Source organism: Pan troglodytes, chromosome 5 (assembly GCF_028858775.2).
Source record: "Pan troglodytes isolate AG18354 chromosome 5, NHGRI_mPanTro3-v2.0_pri, whole genome shotgun sequence".
Taxonomy (NCBI): domain Eukaryota; kingdom Metazoa; phylum Chordata; class Mammalia; order Primates; family Hominidae; genus Pan; species Pan troglodytes.
Genome location: NC_072403.2, coordinates 137,295,152 through 137,318,140, shown reverse-complemented (window position 1 = coordinate 137,318,140; position 22,989 = coordinate 137,295,152). Strand labels below are relative to the sequence as shown.

General features: G+C 39.2%; 1 long non-coding RNA gene across 1 annotated transcript in view; it reads left to right on the top strand.

Moving 5' to 3' along the window:
* Window positions 1-220: 220 nt before the first annotated feature.
* LOC134810371 (uncharacterized) overlaps window positions 221-22,989 on the top strand; it is a 40,507-nt gene continuing 17,738 nt past the window's right edge. Inside the window, exon 1 of the long non-coding RNA XR_010158184.1 lies at window positions 221-378. This is a non-coding gene — a long non-coding RNA (uncharacterized LOC134810371). The remainder of the gene's footprint in view (window positions 379-22,989) is intronic.

Below are 22,989 nucleotides of genomic sequence, written 5' to 3'. Positions count from 1 at the left end.
GGGTGGGAGGAAGGGGAGGGAAGGCACACTTAGTTCAGGTGAGCTGTCAGGCGGGCTGGCTGTTCAGAGGTGGGTGCCCTGTGTGGGGAGGCTCTTTGATTCCTGGGGAGGAAGGCTAAAGAACAGGCAGCTCTTTTCTCTCTGCTAGAAAAGAGGAGGTGGCTCCTCACAAGGTTCCTTCCCACAGCTGAGCACTGCCCACAGCTGCCCTTGCCCCTGCCTTTCCACGTTGCACAAGCCCAGCACAGTGTACCCACTGGATGTGCCCGAGGCCTCCAGAGGAAAGGAAAGGAGGAAAAGGGACAGAAGAAATGTTCACAGGAACTGCATATGGGCCTGCTACTTGTGTCAAAATGTGACTGAACTCTCTTCCAGCAGGTATATTGAGTGAAAGGGTTGTTGTGTGGGAGGTCGTGTGTGGAAGAGAAGGGAGGAAAAGAAGAGTGAAGGCTCCATATGGTCATCAGCGAATGGCAGCTTTTCACTGTTCCTTCCTGTGCAAATCTGGTTTCCTGTCCTTGACCCTAAATTGCTTTATCCTGTCAGGAGGCAGCTGGTTCAGTAAACTCCTGTGCTGCTCAGCAGCCACCCAGGGGTGGGGGTGGGGAGACGGGGGCAGGAGGTGGCCGCCCTGACTCCAATTTCGTCTGCCTCTGGGTTAGCAGAGGCAGCTAGAGGTCCTGTGAAAAACGTCTGGGTGGCCTCTGTTGGCCGTCCTCCAGTAGGAACTGTTCACAGGCCTGTTCTCAGGCGGCCTCATTCCAGAAGGTCTAACTGGGAACACAAAATGCATTGCATTTTTTTTTTCCACCAACCTCAAAGAGGTCCTTTTATGGACAGACCCGTGCCTGCCTCCTTTTTTAAAAAATTCCCGTTGAGAAGCTGACCTCCCTTGACCTGGGCAAGGCGACAGGTGACCCCTCAGAGAGTGGGAGGCTGTCAAAGCAGCTCTGTCTCTGGGGTCTCGGCAGAACTGAAGACAAATGAAGCTTTCAGCCTGAAAGGACAGGCGTTGCCTTGGGACATGCCATTGAATTTGATGATGTGGCCGTGGTGCAGGTCTCCCCGCCTCACAAAGAAGCAGTGGCTGGTCCATAACCTTTGAAAACTCACGGGGTTTTGCATGATGATGTTAGCAAACAGGAAAGCTGGATGAGTGCCTTACTTTTAGGAAAAGTTCCTTGGGTTTTTATCCACATCTACTTGGATGTATTCAGCTTAAACACTTCCTCTCAGTGCTGTCTCCTCTGCAGATAGTTGTGGAGTAGAGTTTCCAAGTTAGGGCAGGACTCTGTATCAGCGACTGGATGAGACATGATGCAGTAGGTTAAAGGAATTTTTCTTAAACATTGTGGTGTCTGGGATTTTTCAAACCTCAAAGAAAGCATTAATTTGATATTATCAATTTATTAAACCATAATTGAGCGTAATTACATGAAGTGAAATGAAATTGAAAATGGACACCAGCCACCACTCAAATGTCAGCAACTTGATTTACAGATCCTGTTTTAAGGAATGAGTAACCAGACATAGATCTATATAACTGAAAGCCAAAAGTTTTTGTTATTTTTGGTGCAAATGAATTTGAGTTGTTATAATGGATTTCTTTAGCTATGTGTTTAGACCTCCATATTTATCTTACGTTTGGAGTAATTTTTTTTAAAAAGGAGCCTACCAAAATGCTGGGATTCTTTTTCTACTGTTAGGAGATTTGGAATAGATGAATCACTTTTGCTCTTTGGTTTTTCTTTTTTTTGGTCTTGGATTTATTTTAGCATTACTTATTTATATATCTTTATTAGTTTAATATGGATTTAGAACTCATACAATGTCTTGCAGTAAATTAACCATTCAAATTTGGTGTTGCAAAGCCAGAAGAAGACACAGTATTTGCCATAAGTGATCTATAAGGCCTAGAGAAAAAAATGGAAATAGTACCACACACACAGCTCAAACAGACTGTAGGATTTAGGCATGTATTAGTTCACTTGATCCAAGAAGGTGACATAGCAAGAATCATGACTTTGGGACTTGGAGCTAACCCAGACCTAGTTGTAGTGGAGTCAAGCTTCAAACCCAGGTGCTTTGACTCCTCCCCTTGTACTCTTTTAGCCATAGGTGGGAAGCCTAGAGAAAACCATCATCAATGTAAAGATAATTCACCAAGTTCTTACAGTGCTTGCATATAAAGAACTGACTCCTGAGTGGCTGAACCTTGAGTGGTTGGTTGGCCCTAGGTCAAACACTAATGCTCTGTTTCTCTCAGCGTCTGCATCTGTGAAGTGGGGTTATTCAAAACAAGTTATTTCATGACTCTTCCCCAGGGATAGCATAATAAATGATAGTCATTTACATACAGATCATTCTTTACTGTACAAAATTTCTTTTACACACAAAAGAGCTTTGAAAGGAAAAAGACTGTATAAATGCAAATTCTCCTCTTAGAACTTTGGTTTCCCCAACAGCGAAAGAAGTGGCTCATACCTACCTCTAATATTTAATGGGAATTTGGAAAGTCACTCAGTGTCACTTGGAGAGTCTTTTCTGGGCTTAAGAGATGTTTACTCAAAAAAATGTATTGAGCATCTATTATCTGAGAAGCATAGTATTCGGTACAGGGAAGCAAACCTGGATCCCACCCCTCAAAGACCTTATAGTCTAGTGGAGAAACAGACATTAATAATAACTTAAGGTCTATTGTAACAAGTGCTAGAAAAACTGAGACAGCCACAAGCTCAAGGCAGCCAGAGAAAACTGTACCAGGAAAGCAGTGAAAACTCAATGGAGTGGAGATGGAGGGAAAAGACTAGAGATGCAAAAGATATTTTTGAGGTGGATAAGACTCTCACTGGGCAATCAGTGTGTGAAAGTGGGACTTTTGGTCTTTGTTTCTGTGTCCCCAGCGTGAAGCACCTACTGGGGACACAGAAGAGGCTCAGTAGCAATGGTAAGAATTGACTCCATGGAGAGAGAGTGAGACAAACTTGCAAATTATAGGCATTTGAGAAGGATGTTTCTTTATTTGGGTTTAAAATCTAAGAATTAATATTTACCATTGGTATATGTGAAAATGAATGTGTGTATGTGTGTGTATACGTGTGTGTGAAAGAGAGAGGGAGGAGGTGAGAGAACCATCCAACAGACATCCATTAAGCCTCTGGAAAGTTAAGAAGCATTAGTATGACCCACACTGATATGGAGATCTAAAGGGGTCGGCATGTGGCTTGCTCCTATGCTGGTGTGTCCTACAGAAACCCCAAAGGCATTATTATAAGACTAGGTAATTCAGGCTTGGGGAATCAGGGAGGGAACTTGATTCCAAAGAGAGGATAGGGGTTTACAAAAAGGAGATGATGTACTGGAGAATGGATGTACTCTACAAGAACTGTGAGCCTAAGGGTAGAGGAATAAAGCAAAGATCGGAGCACTCAGCAAGGAATCTTGTAAAGGATCTAATTCCTACCGAGCTCTCCCTTTGGATGCATTCAGGCTTGATTTTGTCTTTTCTAAGCTGAAATTTCCTTTAGAAATCTCAGGATTTCAGCTCTTCTTTAGCACCTTGTTTGTTTCTTCCAGGACACTTATTACCAATTGTCATTATTTTGTTTATGTTTTGTTATTTGTTTTTAACTTTCTCCCCAAATAGACTATAAGTTCCAAGAAAGATTTTTTTTACCACCCTATCCCTAAAATCTAACTTAGTAGACATTTGTTAAATATTTATTGACAGTGAAGACTAAATTTCACTCTCCTGTTTCTTCTGTTTTCTGTGGGTGATATTTATATCATTCAAATATTTACTGAGGGCATAAGTACCATATGGACTATGTCCTGAATGGGCACAGGAATAGAGAGATGTGCATACGGTCATGTGTCACTTAACAACAGGAATATATTCTGAGAAATACATCCTTAGGCAATTTTGTCATCGTGCAAACACCATAGAATGTGTTTACACAAACCTAGACAGTATAGTCTACTACACACCTAGGCCATATGCAATAGCCTATTGCTCCTGGGCTACAGATCAATTCATGTGAGTGTACCGAATACTATAGGCAATTGAAACACAGTGGTAAGTATTTGTGTATCTAAACATAGAAAAGGTCCAGTGAAAATATATTATAATCTTATGGAACCACTGTAGTATATGCAGTCTGTTATTGATTGAAACATTACACAGTGCATGACTATGCATGGTTTTTGGATTAAATGAAGGCTCAAGAAGACAGACAGAAAAGCAGATAAACAAGAGTGCAGTGCACAGTTAGAGGAGGTCCATCTTGGTCAGGATGAGTTAAGGAAGGTTTTACAGAAAAGAAAATATTGAAGCTGGACCTTGAAAGCACCATAGGTAAGTGCAAGGTGGAACACAGAGGAGGAATCACACAGGCACAACCCGATGAGCTGGGCTTGGAGCCTGATGGTTGGAACATGAGATGAGCATAGAAGCTTGGTGGGAAGTGAGGTAAAACAGACGGAAAATAAAGAATTTTCCTGCCATAATAAAGACTCTGGGGTTTAACTCTTGTGGATAAAGTATATTTGAAGAAGTTTATGCACGTAGGGAAATGCGATTAGTTTTCGCAATTAGAAGGTCATTGCAATTGCCCAAATAAGAAACAGTAAGGGCCTGAACTAAGGCAATGGACAGACATGAACCATTTTAGCATATTTTTAGGAATAAACACCCATATAATTTTGCAGCTCAATATCTTAAGGTTCAGTTGCAGGGAACAAAATCTACTATTCTGGCTAGATTAAGCAGAAAGAATTTTTTTTAAAAGAGTATACATGGCTAAAAGAATGTTTGGAAGGGCTAAACAATCAGATCCTGGGCTGAATTTCTAGAAATAATTCCCAACGTTACACAACAGAACTTGGCTGCCAAGGGAGTCGCTTCTCTTGTTGTGAGCATAAAAACCAATTGATCAATTGGGAAGTTGCTGGAACAACCAAGTTGTCTATTGTAAGGTACACCAGCAAAGTGGATGCCTTGTCTCCTACTTATCTCCTTTCTAAGCTCAGTTCTGAACCACGCCTCACATAAATATGTCTGGTTAGTGGAATCTAAATCATAAAAAGATCTAGCTTCAAAGGCATCTGGGAAATGTCATTGTTTAGTTTGCAGGTTTTTTTGAGTACAAGAAGACACAGTAGATAGAGATTGGAATAGATATTGAGCATGCAAATATCCACCAATATATCCACTATAGAGGCAGTTAAATGTTGGGGGTAAGAGTGAAGGTTTAAGGATGATTTTCTGGCTCAATTCAGGTGACTGGGATACCAATAACTGAGCAAGGAAATAGAGGAAGGAGAAAGGCAGCTTTGGCTTTGGTTTCAGATATGCTTGGTTTAAGATGCCAGCAGGTCACACAGGTGGAGATTCCCAGCAGGCAGTTGGATAGACATTTAGCAGAAGTCAAAAATTTGGAGATCTTTTCTTAGACAATAGATAGAGTTAGGAAATAAACTAGATAATCCAAATAGATCATCATAGTAAAACAAAAGAGGATCGATGATGATACCTAAGGAACACCAATGTTGGATTATAGTGTTAAGAAGCAGTCCACAGTATATATTTTGGAATGATGTAATGGGGGAAAATCAAGAAAGTGCTATTTGCTATTCTGACACCAAGGCATGAGAAAATGGCAGAAACAATGTCAAATGCTGCAAAGATGTCACATAAGGACTAGAAAAATGTCACTAGAAGATGACAATAATAAAGATGCTTGTAACCAATTTGAGAAATAACTGTTGGTGGAACGGCAGGTAGAGAAATCATTCAGTGAATTGTGGGGCAATTTGACAATGAAGAAGTGGAGACAAGAGCTAAAGAAGCCGAATTTAAGGATTTTGACTATGAAAGGCATGGGAGCAATAAGGCCGAAGATGAGAAAACTGAGGAATGAAATTTCTTTTCTTTTTTCTTTTTTTCTTTCTTTCTTTTTTTTTTTTTTTTTTTTTGAGATGAAGTCTCACTTTGTTGCCCGAGCTGGAGTGCAGTGGTGTGAACTCGGCTCACTGCAACCTCCACCTCTTGGGTTCAAGTGATTCTCCTGCCTCAGCTGCCAAATAAGTAGCTGGGATTACAGGTGCATGCTGCCAAGCCCGGCTAATTTTTGTATTTTTAGTAGAGATGGGGTTTCACCATGTTGGCCAGGCTGGTCTGAACTCCTAATCTCAGGTGATCCACACGGCTCGGCCTTCCAAAGTGCTGGGATTACAGGCATGAGGCACCGTGCCCAGCCAGAAAATAATTTTTAAGATGAGAGAAATTTAAGCAGGTTTACAGGCTAAAAAGAAGAATCCAGAAGAGAAGGGAACATTGAGGATGCAGAACAGAAGGGACTCTATGGAGCAAAAATCTAGGAGAGACAGTGTAGTAGACAGAAGAGTATGAAGATGTCCATGTCCTAGTCCCCAGAATCTGAGAATATGCTACCTTCCATGGTACAGGGGACTTTGCAGGTGTGATTAAGTTAAAGATTTTGCCATGAAGAGATTTTCCTGGATTAGTTGGATTGGCCCAATGTAATCACAATCTTATAAAATAAAATTAAAAATGAAGCCCCCAGAAGGAGTTCGCCCTGCCAACACCTTGACTTCAGCCAAGGCAAACTGATTTTGGACCTCTACCTCCAGAATGGTTAGAGAATAAATTTGTATTGTTTTAGGACCCCCAATTTGTGGTAATTTGTTATAGCAACAATAAGAAACTAACATAGGCAGGAATCACTGAATCAAAAACAAATGTAGGCATTAGCTCTAAGAAGGTGGGAGAAAAAGTATCCTTCACAGAAAAAGGAAGAAAGAAAGTAAGGATAGGATGGGATGAAGATGTCTTTGTACATACGTAGCACTTGTGTATGGGTGTGTGTTCTACAAAAAGCAGGGCAAGGTTGGAGGCAGGAAAGATGAGTTTCTTGAAGGATGTTGGAGACACGTAATAATGATTTCTCTATTTTCTCAATAAGATAGTAAGTAAGGCTATTTTCTGAAAGTAAGAGAACAGTATGCAATTGCAATATTAATAGAGTTCTGCAAATCATACCTTGTCATTAAGTATTGGGTAAAAGGTTTTTTTTTTCGTTGTTGTTGTTGTTTTTGTTTGTTTGTTTGTTTGTTTGTTTTGAGACAGACTCTCTCTTTGTCACCCAGGCTGGAGTGCAGTGGTGTGATCTCGGCTCACTGCAACCTCTGCTTCCCGGGTTCAAACGATGCATAGTATGGCAGCAATTAAGATGGAAGTAATGAGGAAAAGGAATACTCATCAATGGAGATTAGAGAGAGCCAAGGTAGGAAGATTTTAAAGAAGTATTTGACGTAACAGATGAATATTAAAACAAATAATAATAATACCTCTAATCCTTTGCATTTGACCAGTTCTCTTTGGCAGTTCTCAGTAGCTACAGAAAAGGTGAATTGCATGATTGAGGTAGGATTTAAGGCATGTTGATGGCAGACAGTGAATAATCTGGAGATCTGGTGTGCTGGTAAAATAGTTGAGTGATGTACAATGGGGTATAGTCTAGTTAAAAAGAAATTGATTAAGAGAGGACTGATAGAGAAAAAGAAGGGTCATGGGAAATGAAGTTTCAATAAAATAGGGAGTAGCTGTGTACCAATCATATGAGAGTGAAATAGGTGGATATGAAGGATGTCGTGAGGTTAGTCAGAGTATTCCAAGATAAAGAGCACTGAGTTACGTGGAAGACATTGGTGGGGCTTACTCAACAGTGAGACTTCTCATCTAATCTTTTTTTTGTTTTTTCCTTTCTAGCAGAAATTCAATTTTGCTCAGGTACCCTTTTCTTTGTTCAGGTAATCAGCAAGGTTGATTCCCTCCTCAGCCCTAGGGGTCAAATCATGATTGGCTAAGCCAATGGTCTCAAATTTTAGTGTGCACTGGAATCACTTGGAGGGCTTCTTGAAACACAAATTGCTGGGCTCCCTCCTGGCATTTCTCACTCACTTGGTCTTGAGTGAGGCTTGAGAATTTGCAGTTTTAACAAGTTTCTAGGTGATGCTAACGCTGCTAGTCTAGAAGTGGCACTTTAAGAATGACTGGTATAAGCCAACCATGGTGATCTAATCCCCCTCGTTAGTTTAGGCATGGCCATGTGACTAAACCGCAGCCAATGATAACCTAGGGGAAGTCTCCTGTTGAGGTTCCTAGACATGTTTTCCATCTAATATATGGAGACATATGAAAGGAAAGAAGTCCTCTTCTTTAGTGAACATGTTTACTTATGAGGTCCCTGGAAGAGCTCCAGCCATTGTAGCCATGAGGACAGGAATTGCCAAAACCCTGAGGATGATGAGTACATACTTAGATGGTTTTTACCCCCATACTTAACAACCTCTTTGTGCTACTGACCCACTCTGGAATCACACTTCCTCTGGGCTTGTACTATGTGAGATAATAGATCATCAATGCTTAATCTCCTTTTAGTTGGATTATCTGTTTCATGGAGCTGAGTGTATTTCATTGATACGAATATAATTTTATCTACCCGATAAGCAAATAATTCAAAGGACTAGAGTATCCATTGGCTGATAATGATGTGGGAGAAAATTTGTTGCCAGAGAGAATAATAATCTTTTAAATATGTAATCTGGAGGTATTTATTAAACTTAAAAATACATAAATATTTTAGTGTAAAAATCTTTCTTCCTGAAATTTATCTTATGGAAATAAAAGTACTCATATGAAAAAATACATAATTAAGAGTATTTATGGTAATTTTTGTCTAATCTAAAGTAGAAAGAAATAACATACATGTCAGTAGGGGAATATTGAATCAATTGTGATATATTTACTCTATGAGGTAGTATGCAACTCTTTTAAAAAATTATTTAGGTTTATATCTATTGACCTGAAGAGATACCCCTAATATGCTGTTAATTTGCAAAGAGGTGTATATAATTTTATAAAAATAATAAATCTCAAATATATATTTGTTTAAAATGCAAAAATTAGCCAGGCATGGTGGCGTGTGCCTGTAATCCCAGCTACTGGAGAGGCTGAGGCATGAGAATTGTTTGAACCCAGGAGGCAGAGGTTGCAGTGAGCCGAGATCACACCACTGCACTCCAGCCTGGGTAACACAGAAAGAGTCTGTCTCAAAAACAAAAACAAACAAACAAAAAAACACAAAACTGTTATCCAATACTTAATGACAAGGTCCAACTTGCAGAACACTATTAATATTGCAAATATATAAAAATTGATGTTGCATATGGACAAGGAGTAGATGATATCAAGGGCAAATTGAAGCATTCATTAAATTAGATTCTGTAGTATGGGAAAATTTTTCTTTTTGATTTCAATTATGTTAATTGGTTGCATTAAGGTGACATTAAACATGTGGGATGTTGAAATTTAAAAGTGCAATTGGCAAGGCTTAAGGTGTAACAATTGGTATGGACTGGGAAAATAAAGTGAGGGTGAAAGTCCCTGGAGGTGAGGACAACAAAGACCTTTACATCTTTTGCCCAGAAGTCACCAGAGAAAATTCCTCCTGGTGATAACCTGAGCCAAAGTCCTCAATAAAGGAGGGAGAGTTTCTGGGAAAGTGATAGATGACAGAGAAGAGAAAAGAAAAATGACATGAACCTAAAACAGAATTCAGCAAGAAGCTGGGAGACTTTCATTAAGGCAATTTGCTACAATGGGCGTTTTTTGAAATGGCCAAGAATACTCTTGCTTTTCCCTCCCATCCTCCCCCATTCCCTGATTTCAATTACTAAGTGGAGTTTGGGCTCCATTGGGCTGCTCTTTCTGTAGACTCCAACAGGTCAAGTTCTATCATTGCACCTCTACCTGAGCTGCTCCCCAAATCCTATAACCCTGTTTCTGCTTTTGGGCCTACACTCATCCCTCAGGGTAAACTGGAAGTACTTTTGTCTTCATGACTTCCTTGCAGTTCTGACCCCAAGAAGTGTGCTCCATATATGAACTCCTAACACAGCTTGGCACTTCATTGCAGATGGTCATTTATTCCTCCTCAGTGGTTCTCTATCTGTAAATCTTGTTTCTTAAGAGCAGTGCCAAAACTTCATCATTCTCTTCAAGCCTTTTGCTCTATCAAGTCCTCATTCTTTTTTCCTTTTTCATTTCACAGAGAAAATAAGATATCAGCTGGAAAACCCCTCACCTTTCTCTCTCTCTTCCGAGTCCTCCTTCATGTTGGCTCATCAAGGAGGAGGTGTCCCTCCATGTGTCAAAGACAGGATCTACTGGCACCTGGATTTTCTTCTGTTATTCACTGAGCTTCTTGATGTTCCAGCAGTATCCTAGTTGCTGACCAGACAGTAATGAATCACACAAATGTAGCCCCTGTCCTCACAGAGGTTAGGATCTGATGGAGAGCAGGCATTTGTAATTATAAATAGGATGAGTGTTACGTCATGCAGGGATTCTCTCTCCTCCTGTCTTCTTGGAAACTGCCAATGATTATCTCCTGCTGTCTTTATTATCTCTAAACTCTTTTCTATAACATCCCCCAAATGAACATTTATATTTGGGGTCTCATCTTAAATGTAACAATTCCTTTACCCATACTTTTCTTCAAATACAGTTCTACATTTTCCTCCATTCCACAGCAAGACATCTAGAAAGAGTTGCTTATGATCACTGTATTCTTTATAGTACTTCTCCTTGACACTTGGCTTCTGAAACACTCCCCTGCTGCCACCACCACATCCCAGAACCTCTCTTACCAAAAACGATGACTTTGACTTTGGTGAACTCAATGCACATCTTTCAGTTCTTGTTTGACCTCTTGGCAATGTTTAATGTTGTTATCACTGCCTGCTTTTCCAAACCATCTTTGTTTGGCTTTAGATATTCCACAATCTCCCCAATTCTCTCACCACTTTTGCTCTCTATTTTTATCTGCCTTTCAGGTTCATCTTCCACCATTAGACATTTAAGGTTCCAGTTCTCCCTGCTTTCACTTGATATTTTTTACCTAGGCAATCTCATCCATTTGTAACCCCTAGGTTAACATCTCCAGATGACATTTCTGTTAGAGTAGGCAGCTTAAGTCAGGCATGAGCAGGGCAGGAGGGGCCCTTGCTCAACCAGGAATGTCAGGAGACCATCAGGTGATGGTCAGGCGGTTGTTAAGCTGGCTCTCTAAAATAATAATTGGTTGCAGCTGACGCCAGGAAAAGGCCTTCTCTCAATAGGTGGAAAACCTGAAACTGGTGATCTGCTTCCTGAGGAGATCTCAGGAGTTGGGCAAATGGGCTCAAGCATGTGCACTAAGGGGCAAAATGGATGATGACCTTCCTCTAGGGGCACTGGATGTGTAAGGGGAAAATGCCTCAAGTGAGCATGCGTACAACTTTAGTAAACATACCGTGCCCATGCTCCCCTCCCAATGCTGGCAGGCCACTGTGCATGCAGACAACCCACCCCAAGGGAAGAATTGGGGAGAAGAGATGCAAGACCCCAGAAGCATGCCAGTGAATAAAACTCCAAGCCACAGGTCAAACAGTTCACTTGATCTCTCAAGTCTCCTGCTTGGTCCTCTTCCAAATGTACTTTACTTACTTTCATTCCTGTTCTAAAGCTTTTTAATAAACTTTCATTCCTGCTCTAAAACGTGCCTCAGTCTCTCACTCTGCCTTATGCCCCTTGGTCAAATTCTTTCTTCTGAGGAGGCAAGAATTAAGGCTACTGCAGACCCATACGGATTCGCTGCCTGTAACATTTCCACATTTATATTTCCAGTTCAGATTCCCTCTTGGAATTTCAGACTAGTAAATCCAACAGCCTTTGTGCAATTCCCTCTGGGAATGTTTCTCAGAATCCTGGACCAGCTTAGGGCCCCTTATAATGTGCTCCCATATCACCTCGTATTTCACACTATTCTTGTTTTTTTTTTTTTTTTTACTACTTTGTTGTGACTTTATTATCTGTATTCATCCCTGGAGTATATTCTATGAAGGCAGGAACCCCAGACAATGTCTGTCTTATTCATCACTGTATCTGCAGTATCCAGTAAAGTGCTTGGTATGTAATGTTAAGTTTAGCCTACAGCTAGCTGCCTCCTTACATGCTTTAAGTTCAGGCTAATGGTTTCTGCATACAAAGTGAACTGTAACCTAACTGGATTGGTAAACAGACTGCAACCTGCTCTTGTACCAATCACTGAGTTTTGGCCAATCACAGGAAGTCAACGGTTCAAACTGTATTCAAATAAGGCAAATGCTCAGCTGTAACCAATCCAACTGTTTCTGTACCTCACTTCTGTTTTCTGTAGATCACTTTCCTTTTTCTGCCCATAAATCTTCTCTGACCCATGGCAGTGCAGAGTTTCTCAGAATCTATTCGGGTTCACAAGGAGTCGGTGGCAGGGATGTGGGGGGGGCGGAGGGAGCTGCTGGATTCTCGAATTCTTCTTTGCTCAGTTAACCTCTTTTAAATTTAATTTATCTAAAGTTTTTCTTGTCACAGTAATTACTACTGATTGAAAGCCTGGGTTGATAAATTTAACAATTCAATTTAAGCCATTGTTAGAGTTATCTCATTTGTTTTAAAGAGCATCAATTTGTTTTAAAGAGCATGCGTTTTATCTGTTGCAGTATCATAGTCTTTTCATGACTGATACTTTTGTCAAATACAATAAAAACAAATTACTAGAAAAATGAAGCAAACAATAACAAAAAAGACACACAAAATGCATGTCCACATTTTTCATTACTAGATTCAACAGACTTGATATTATGAAAGGTTTCTAAATGTTCCCTCTCAATTTCTGTAATTTTCTTGGTGCTAAACAGTGACAAAGAGTTCACAGACCAGCACTGGACAGCAGATCCTACTTGGAGTAGCCCTGGGCTCAGTGACAGAGGTAGTCACACCTCTTAGCTTTTTTGCATTTTTCCTAGTCATTTTATTTGCTGAATAACTCCCTCTCATAATTGTAAGGAGAGAAAAATAATTTTCTCTCTACCCTGAATAGTTCTTAATCAGGATGAACAAAAGACAGAGTAACAAGAGAGAAAAAACCAGAAGTTTATTAGCATGTATGCCTCATATATACATGGGAAACACCCTGAGAAATGAGTAAATTACTAAAAGGTGGCTTTGAAATCAGGCTTTAATAGCCTCACCTGCTGAAACAAGGAAGGAGGATGTGGGGGGAAGGCCCAGCAGATCATAGTAAGCAAGGGTAAGATGTGTTATGTAGATTTAAGTCAGTGCCTTTTCCATTGATGAGTCTCTAGTAATTTTTGTCATTCTCTGCTTCATGGTACAGAGAGGGAGGCATCTTTACAAATGGAGACTTCCTTTATAGAAATAAATTTCCCTTATAAAAGAATAAAAGAGTAACTTGTCCAGTCAGCCCTTCCTACCCCTGGGTTCCACATCTGTGGATTCAACCAACTCTGGTTTGAAAATATTTGAGAAAAAAACAAGCATCTGTACCAGACATGTACAGCCTTTTTTCTATTCATTATTCTCTGTGTAATACAGTATAACAACATAGTTGTTTATACAGCATTTACATTATATTAGATATTATAAGCAATCTAGAGATGATTTAAAGTATATGGGAGGATGTGCATAGGTTATATGCATATATTATGCCATTTTATATCAGGAACTTGAGTATCCATGGATTTTGCTGTCCATGGGGGTCCTGGAACCAATTCCCCACAGATACTGTGGGACAACTGTACTCTGATTTCAGAGCGTCTCTCATGTCTGCAGTTTCTCAAAATAATCCTTGTGCCAAAAAGGCATATTTTGAGATGGCTTGTTCTCGTCTCCTACATAGTTAAACCCTGAAGTGGCAGTGGAGGGTACAGATGTCAAGCAGGTGCTCTGAGATGGTGGGGAACATCAGTGTGCATGTGTGCCACAGGGGACCTGCCAGGCTGCTTGTGCTATGTGACTATTGTAGTCCTAATAGAGTTGCCACAGAGTCAGGGCCCACTGTTGTGCAGCCTTATCCTTGGCACTGAATGCTTTAAAACCAAAGGACTTCCTGAAAAACTCTTATCCTTTCATAGCTTATCACTACTGTCTCCAGAATCCTTCAAATATTACAATTTTTATGACCTTTAGAAAATGCTTGCACTGTTTCTAATAAACATGGGAACTGCAACTTCTCATGGAATTGCCAACTGTTTTATTTTTTTCAAATTTTCTAAGACCAAATATCTATGGATACAAAAAGTTCAGCATGACAAGATCTACTATTCTCCCACATAATTTTTCATGGTAAGACTATGGGGAAGTTTCAACCTCTTCCCTTTTGTCAATTTTGGAGTATTTCTTTGTTTCATATTTGAACAACCAAAAAAAGCCCAGCCACACACCAGAACCTCATTTTATCTCAAGCAGAAGCTGCTGAACAGAAAGCTCAGCTTTTAAAAGTCTTGTTAGGATTGCCAGATTTAATAAATATAAATGCGAGACATCTAGTAAAATTTGAATGTGAGATAAACAACAAAACATTTAATATGGACATGGACATGATGGGCCTGTCCTTTGTGTGGAATACACTTATACTAAAAATTTATTCTCAATTTTCAGTCAAATTTAATTGAATGTCTTGTATTTTATCTGGTAATGCTGTCTCATGTAAATTATTTTGTTTAGATGGGAACGTTTTCCTATGTTACTACTGTGTGGTTTTTGTCTTTTTTTTTTGAGGTTTGGTGGATTTTTTTCACTATTTGAACACACTTTTTAAAAGGCTCTCTGCCACTTCCAGCTCATTATCAATGACGCCATTAGCATCACCATAGCTTTAAATTATGTTAAAACAGGATTAGAACTACTGACAAATTGTAAAAGTAAGAGACTCCCAAGGAAGTAAGGATCAAATTATGATCAAGAAAGGAAAGGAAGGAAATGCCAGCCTCAGTCTGTAGATAATGCTCAGCATAGTGAATGCTCTGTGATGGAGTCAGACACAGAATACCCCTGGAAGGCCGATGGGCACTCAGCCTCACATTTCACAGATGGAGAAACTTGAACACAAAGGAAGTTAGTGGCTTTTTCAGTGGGGCAGGAAGCAGGTGTGTAAAGGAATGGGAGAAGAGAAGAGAAAAAAAGTCTTCCAAAACTCAGTCTTACCTACCAAAGCATGAAGAACACAGACATCACAAATATGTGGATATTTTTATTAAAATATTCTTCTATCTGGGCATGCTGGCATGCTCCTGTATTCCCAGCTACTTGGGAGGCTTAGGAGAGAGAATCACTTGAGGCCATGAATTTGAGGCTACAGTGCACCATGATCGCACCTGTGGATAGTGATTGCATTCCAGCTTGGGCAACATAGCAAGACCATATCTCTAAAAAATTTTTAAATAGTTTTCTTCTAGACAGTGAGAAAGTTTTACCTCTACAGTTACCACCCTTTATAAGCACAAATCATGGAATCAACACATTCTAAAATTTGAAAGCGTATTACAGAACATTTATTCCAATCTCTTCATTACGTTGATGGAGGAACTGTGAGGCCAAGAGGTTACGTGGCTTTACTGAGTTTTATAACTTGTAGAAATCCACCTGGGTCCAGGACTAAGGATTTCTACAACTCAGTGTTTTCAATCCAGCTTCTTTTAAATTAACAATTGATCCATAAGATATAGAAAAAAACAAGGGTCAGTCTCCTCACCCAAGGAAAGTGACTCAAATGAATTGGGAAATAATGGGATCTTAAAATGTCCCTCTCTTTTCAGTAACCTTAGGAATTGCCATCTAAGAATAGAGTCTGATCTTTTCGTTAAAAAATAAATTACAAAAAAATAAAATTATAACACACATATATGTAAGACAAGCATGTGTCAAAAATTTTATTTATTCATTAATGAAGGAATGAGTAAGATGTTACAAATAATTTAAATGGTATACAGAGATAAAATGTTACATTGTCTATCTGAATGCTATGGACCGAACTGTGTCCTCTCTTTTCCCTCAAATTAATTTTTTGAAGCACTACCCCGACCCCCACCCCCATGAAATTGTAATGGAGATAGGACAGTGATTTAAGGAGGTGATTAAGGTTAAATGAGGTCATAAGGGTAGAGCCCTGATTTGATAGAATCGGTGTCCTTATAGAAAGGAAGAGACGTTAGAGATGTCTCTCTCTGTCTCTCTAGCATGTGAAACCACAGCGAGAAGGTGGCTGTCTACAAGCCAGAAAGAGACTCCTCATCAGAACCCGAGTGTGCTGGCACCCTAATCTCAGACTTCTAGTTCTAGAATTGTGAGAAAATTAATTTCTGTTGTTAAAGCCACCGAGTTTATGGTATGTCTTTATGGAAACTCAAGCTGATTAATATGCAGAAAATCCATTTGCATTGCCTTAAACAAGATCACTTGGATAGCTATGGGCAGGAAACATTTGCAGTTTTGTACAAGTTAACTTGTCTCTCTACAGAGTTGTAAAAGGCTAGTCAAAGACAGACAAAGGGACACACCCCTATAGAATCAGATAATCCCCATAGCCGATAGTGCCTGGCACACTGGAGTGCTGGCAGGGGCTATGCTAAGATACTGTTGTATAAGGGGCTGATTCCTCTCAGCCCTCAGGACAGTGGAGTGAAATTTGAAGTTCCTGAGTCCTCTGGCTCCTCCAATTATGCTAGTGTGCTTTACAAGTATGATCATTTCTACATACATCACAATGTGAAAAAGACTGAAAAGTACTGCCTTAAACAATGAACACCTTTATTACTTTACCCAACAAGAAGTATGGAAAAAAGCAAGCAGTCCAGGGGTGGTTCAGTCCCTCCATGATGTCACCAAAAGTCCACACTCTTTCCATCTTTGCCCTCTGTGACCCTGAGCACATCTTAGCTACCCTCATGGTAGCTGTTACAGTTCCAAATACCACACCCTCACAAGACTATGTGTGAAAGCAGAATAGCAAGTTGCTTCTCTTCCTTGTTTAAATATAGGAGAGAAACCTTTTCCAGAAAATACCCTAGAAGGTATCTGCTTATGTGTCATGGACTAGGTTTGCTTTCCAAGTGAATGAATTCTCATGATTGAGAATTTAAGTTAAACAACATTTCTTCTTGGGGAAGGGAAGAAGCTACATTTCCTGAGAATGGCAGGAGCCATTTCCCACAAGGAACAGATGATCGGGCATGGGATGGCTGTTGCACAAGCCATTGGTGTCTTCTCACTAATTTGTTATGTGACTTTGGTTGAGATATTTTACTTTTCTAGTTATTAGTTTTGTTGGTAACAAAGCAATGGGGTCAAGCAACATCAGGAATATTTAACTCATGTCTACATAGGCCCATGGCTGTGCCTCAGTAACTCTGTGAATCCTTAATTTATATGCAAAATTTTCTGCATGTGTATTTTTCAGAAAAGAATGCCAATAATTTTCATAAAAATGTCAAGGAGTCTATAAAAAGGGGTAATAACCACTGGCCTCAGTGATTTTTATAGCTCAGGCAGCTCTCATATTTTAAGGTTTATAGAATGAGTGAAGAATTTAGAAATGAGAAATTAGGTCTTGAAGAATCCCCCTCACTGGGTTAACTTGTGAATAGTGGCCAGTTTGTGCCTGGGATCTACCTGTCCTTGCCTGAAAGAGGTAATACTAACGCTAGAACCAACAAAGAGCTCTTAGCAATGGTCTAATGATCTCACTTTCTCAGTTTAGGTGAAATCCAAGGATGTTAAGTGATTTAACCAAGATCCACATCCAGTGCATGGCAGCTCAACTCCTAGAACCCAAGTTTTCCAACCATTTAATCTTTTACCTAAAAATGCCAGATGGTTGGAATTTCTCAATCTCTCTTTTCTCTCTCTTTCTCTTTTTAGATCAAATAATGATAATTAACTTAAAAAATTCATTATCAATTTCAAAGTCTAAGTCTACTGTGATTACCCTAAATCCTAAATTCTCCAATGTTGAGCTACACAGCGTGGGATGGATCACTGACATTTTAGTTGCTACCATAATAATAGTAGCAACAGCAATAATAAATGTCGTTATTGGTCTTGTCTTCAAGATATTGCAATGATGACAGGATATTCATCATTCTTTGGCACAAAATCAAAGACTTGACAGAGAAGGCCTAATGCAGAAAAATCTGGAAATCAATCATCTATCATTACCAGCATACCTGGTCTGCAATATACAGTAGTCTTAGGTGACATTCCTCACCCTTTTGCCATCAGCTTCCCCTAGTTTTAAAGCAAGGAGGCATGGAGAAATACACGTGAAAATAATGAGAAGGTGGAAGAAGAAAAGGTAAAAGGGCTACTTAAGAGTTATTTCAATTCACTATAGCAGAGAAATAAAAATTCTATTTCTAAAAAGATCTGGCCACCCTCTTGCACACTTTTCCCATTTTTATCATTTAGGATATTTGCAATGGTGAGTAATAGAAATCCCAACTGAAATGTCTTAAAAATAAAAAGACAAGTTTATTGTCTCTGGACTTGAGTGAGGGAGCACATAGCCCAAGAGACTCTTTATTTTGTGATCATGAGGAAAGCTGGTGTGAGAACTAAGCTGATACAAGAAGCAGGGCAGAGCTGAGACAATGTCAGAGAAATGAAGCTATTTTATTTTTTAAATTGACTTAGGTTGTGTTTTCTGTACGTACAATCCAAAATAGCCAAATGATGCATCATTTAAAGAGCTGGTCCTTCAAGTCACACAGAGCTTAAAGGTAAAATAAATGAATAAAGAGCTGCTCCTACATCACTAGAAGAAAATCATGGAAAGGTATCTGGGCTGGGACATGACAAAGACATAAAGTCACCTCTTCCAAAAATTGATAAGTCAAGGAAATAAATTAAAACTCTATAGTTAATAGCAGAGCACACTTTAGAGCACTGGATTTTTAAGAGCTCCTTTAAAATGTCACTAGCATAATCCCTAAAGCAAACCTAAGTATATTTACATGAGATATCTCAGATTTCTCTCTGATTTTCTAGTCTAAAATATTTCTACTCACTGAAATGACCAGGAGTGCATTCTCATATCTATAATACATAGAGTGTTGTTCAGAACTGTAAACTTTTTTTTTGAAACCTGAAATAAGGAAAAAATTTCCTCATCAGAATTTTGTCCTAAACATGAACCCAATCTGGGCATGTGTTCATCATTTACAAACCACAAAGGAGAAATCTGGGCCAAGTTTCAGGTGAAACTTCTTTTTTCCCACTGGTTTCAAGTCAGGCAAAATGTAATGTCTCAAGTCCATTAAAAGTGAAAGTTATTGATGTCAACTGACAGAAATTCAGATATAAGATTTTCCAACACTGCAGTCTAAGCATCGGATGTCAAGAGAAAGAGCTCCATTATTCAGATCATTCCATTTGGTAGCCATGTTTCTCTGAATGGGTGTTGCTTAGTTTCTGTTTGTAAACTAGACTTCGAAGTAACCAATTAAAGCAGGCAACTCATCTAAAGCTAAGAAAGTTTAAAGCAAAAGAATATGAAGATCAATTTATCAAAGCAAACCTTCAGGGTAATCATTTTAGGTATTTTAAACACAGTCATTATTCATAACAGGTATAGACTTCTTATTTGGTACACCAAGGAATAAAAATGGCCCAGGTCTCTTATTTGGCTTATTGGGATCCTACATGCTCTCAAGTGTAATAAAGAAATCTTGAATAATAATTTTCCAGAAGTTCATCTAGGCTTTTGAAGCTTCTGAATTGAAATTAATTTTTCATTAACCAGATTCATAGTCCTAAAAGGACCAAGTTCCATGCAGATCTGCAGAACAAGAGGTAAACACTTTTATCTCTGATTGTAAATTCTAAAGGGTGGAGGATTTAAAAGGAGGAGGCTGTGCCACAGATGAAGGGTTGTGATACCTAACCCAGGGCAGCATTGTCTCTTCTCTGCTCCAAAAGACTGAGTTGACCTGAGAAATATGTGCCTACCCTGGGGAAATTAACGAATATGTGAGAGTGATGTATGTTTAAGAAACTTCAGACATCTAAATAAATGTTGTGTGGTCAGGAGCAAATTTCTTTCAAGCCTGTGGTTCTCAAAATTACAGTCCATCAGAAACCTCTGGAGACCTTGTTTACAATATCAGCCCCTCTGGAAACACCTCCAGAGTCTAATTCAGTAGGTGTGGGACAGAGCCCAATAAGCCTTTTAATAGCTTTCCCAGTGATTCTGATACAAGTGAGCTGGGTCTTTTCCTTTGAGAAACACAGTTTTAGACTGGACTGCTCTAGCCCAAGCCAAACTATGCAATAGGAAAAGCTCTACTACTTGGCATCATCCTGTCTTGAATTCTGATACGCTTAGCACTCCCCTTCTATGAGTTTACTTTCCCAAGAATAGAGGCAGGCAAACCTAGGTTTAGGACCTGGCTCAACTGTGTAGTAACTGTGTGATCTAACTTAAACTACTTACCATTCAATCATTCATTTATTCATTCAACAAATATGTATGAAGGCCCTGGACGTAACATCTTGAACAAACCCTTATATAGTTTATATGAAGGAGGCAAACATATACAGAGAAAAAAATAGGTAACTTTTTAACCTATTTTATTATTACTTATTTACCTATTATTATTTATTTATTTAAAAAATAAAACAGAATGAGATTGAGAATAATTCAGGGGGCAGGGAGGGGCAAGCTACTCTTTTGGATGGACAGTCAAACTCTCTTAGGTCAGATGAGCAGAGACTCAAATAATGTGAAGGAGCTAGCTATGCAAAGATTTAAAGGAAGGTCAAGAGGACAGCAAGCCCAAAATAAGCTTTATGAGCCAAGGGACAGGAAGAAGACCAATAAAGCTGGAGCAGGACTGGCAAATGGGAGAGTGGAGGAGAAAGATCAGGTCAGAGATGAGGATGAGCCAGATTACCCAGAGCTTTAGTACCTTGATAAAGTTCATCAATTCTGTTCTAATTAGAATGTAGGGCCATGGGAGCATTTTAAGCAAGCACAGTCTCTTGTACAACAGTTAGAATACATGTAACTACTTTATAGGGATGCATCACATAGTTTTTGGTTCTTAGTAACAGTTCAATAGATGACAGCTATTGTTATCCTTTCCTGGATGAGGAAAATGCGCCCACCTCAGCATTCTTTGCTCATCAGCACCATATTCCCCCACAAAGGCATCTTACTTGTCCTGTATCTCATCATCTCAGGGTCAACTAAATAGACTGAGCAAGTTACTTCTGCTGCCATGTGTGGATTTGAGGCCCCTGGAGAATGATTACATAGTAAAGATGGCTTTCCAGATGTTTTACGATACCCCTGTTCTGTCTCAGAGTAGAAAGGACTTCAAGGATCATTGGTTTTAAATTGAAAAAAGCAATCCAAGGGTCTAATAATCCAAAGTTGAAAGTGTGAGTTAAGTATTTTGGATAGAATGACAACTCATATGCTTCTTCTGGCTCCCAAAAGATCCCCTTAAACCGAGGTGTATGTGAGGCAATGGTAGTCTGGTATCCTTATTCTTCTAGCCTGAACCAACTTAATAGTGTCATGGTTTCATCTTTTATAAAAACATATTAATGTTTTTAATACTATTTCATTTGTTATTTTAACTAAGAATCAAAAATAACTAGTCCAGAAGAGGCATTTGTGGTTCAAGTAATCTACCCTTGGCCAATAAATATGTATTAAGGACCTATCACCTGCCAAGCACTAAATTTATTTCATACAGTGGCTTTCAAATTAAATCTTTCAAAATAGTCCATCATGTGAAACAGATGACATGAAGCACCTTTGGTGAAAGTAGGGCCTCAGTCCTCAACTGGGGCTTTTGGATTGGCCATTGCTCTCCAGGTGGATCCCTGAAGGGGCTGAAGGAATTTGAACACATTTGAAAACTAGTGTTCTGGGTGAAAAGACTCAATAGTCCTCAGATACTGATAGAAAATGGTTGTGATAATGGCTTAAATGTTGATTCTTCATTCTTTGTTCTATAAAAGATATTTTTTATGTTATAGGTTATATGTCAAACCCTTTAGGGTTTTACCATTTAATGTGCCTTTTTAGTCAAAGGTCCTATAATCTATACCATTCAAATAAATATCCTGAATCTTTTATCTCCCAGAAGCCCTATCCCCTTTGTTAAAAGATAAACTTCGGTACGTTAAAATTTTAAAGAGTTAACTTGAACAGACAGCAGTTCATGAATTGCGCAGCATTAAACCACAAATGGTTTGGGTTTCACTGACAGGGTGCAATGTAAAAACTGTTGTAAGATGTCCTCAGAAGAAAAACAAAGAAAATATTTGATTGGCTAAAGTAGAAAATCTTTAGTTAGAATTAGTTGGTAGTTTCTGACTGGTAAAGTGTAAGTTTCATTTTGCTATTTACATTGAGTTGTCTCACTTTGCATATGTAGGAATCTAAGGCCCTAGAGCCATCTCAGCCTAAGAATCACTTGATTAGTCTGTTTAACACTTTTCAATCAGTCATCACTTCTGCATCCCACCAATAGCATCTAGGACATAAAGAACCAAAAGTCTCACCAGGGGCAAAGTGCAAGACTCCCTCACAAATATGCATGAGAGGTAGTCAGCCAGTCCCTAATATACCCCCAATGAAGTTGAATTGATTTAAGCAGGAATTTGGAAAGGTGGAAAGTGCTGTGATTTTTGAAAGTTTCAAAATTACCAATAATATGACCCAAGGCAGGTATCTTAATTTCTCAAGTTAACTGGTTTGTATTTTATAAGAGAGAAAACAAACAATACCTTTCTTATCCAAGAGTGACTGATAATAGTCGATAATCAATAAAGGCCAGTTTCTCCTTTTCACTCTGATTCTCAATTGTGAAGCCCCATACTTCTCACCTGGAAGCCTGCAGGGATGGGAGAGAGATGAGAAAGGGCTGTGCTACTATCTTCCAACTACATATGCCTACTGTTTTCCCACGCATGCAGCTGCTGTTATGAAAAGAAAAAGCGAATTCACTGAAAGTGTCAACCAGATTCAAAATAGCCGTTTTTGAAAAGCAACATATCATAAGATTTGTTTTCATTCA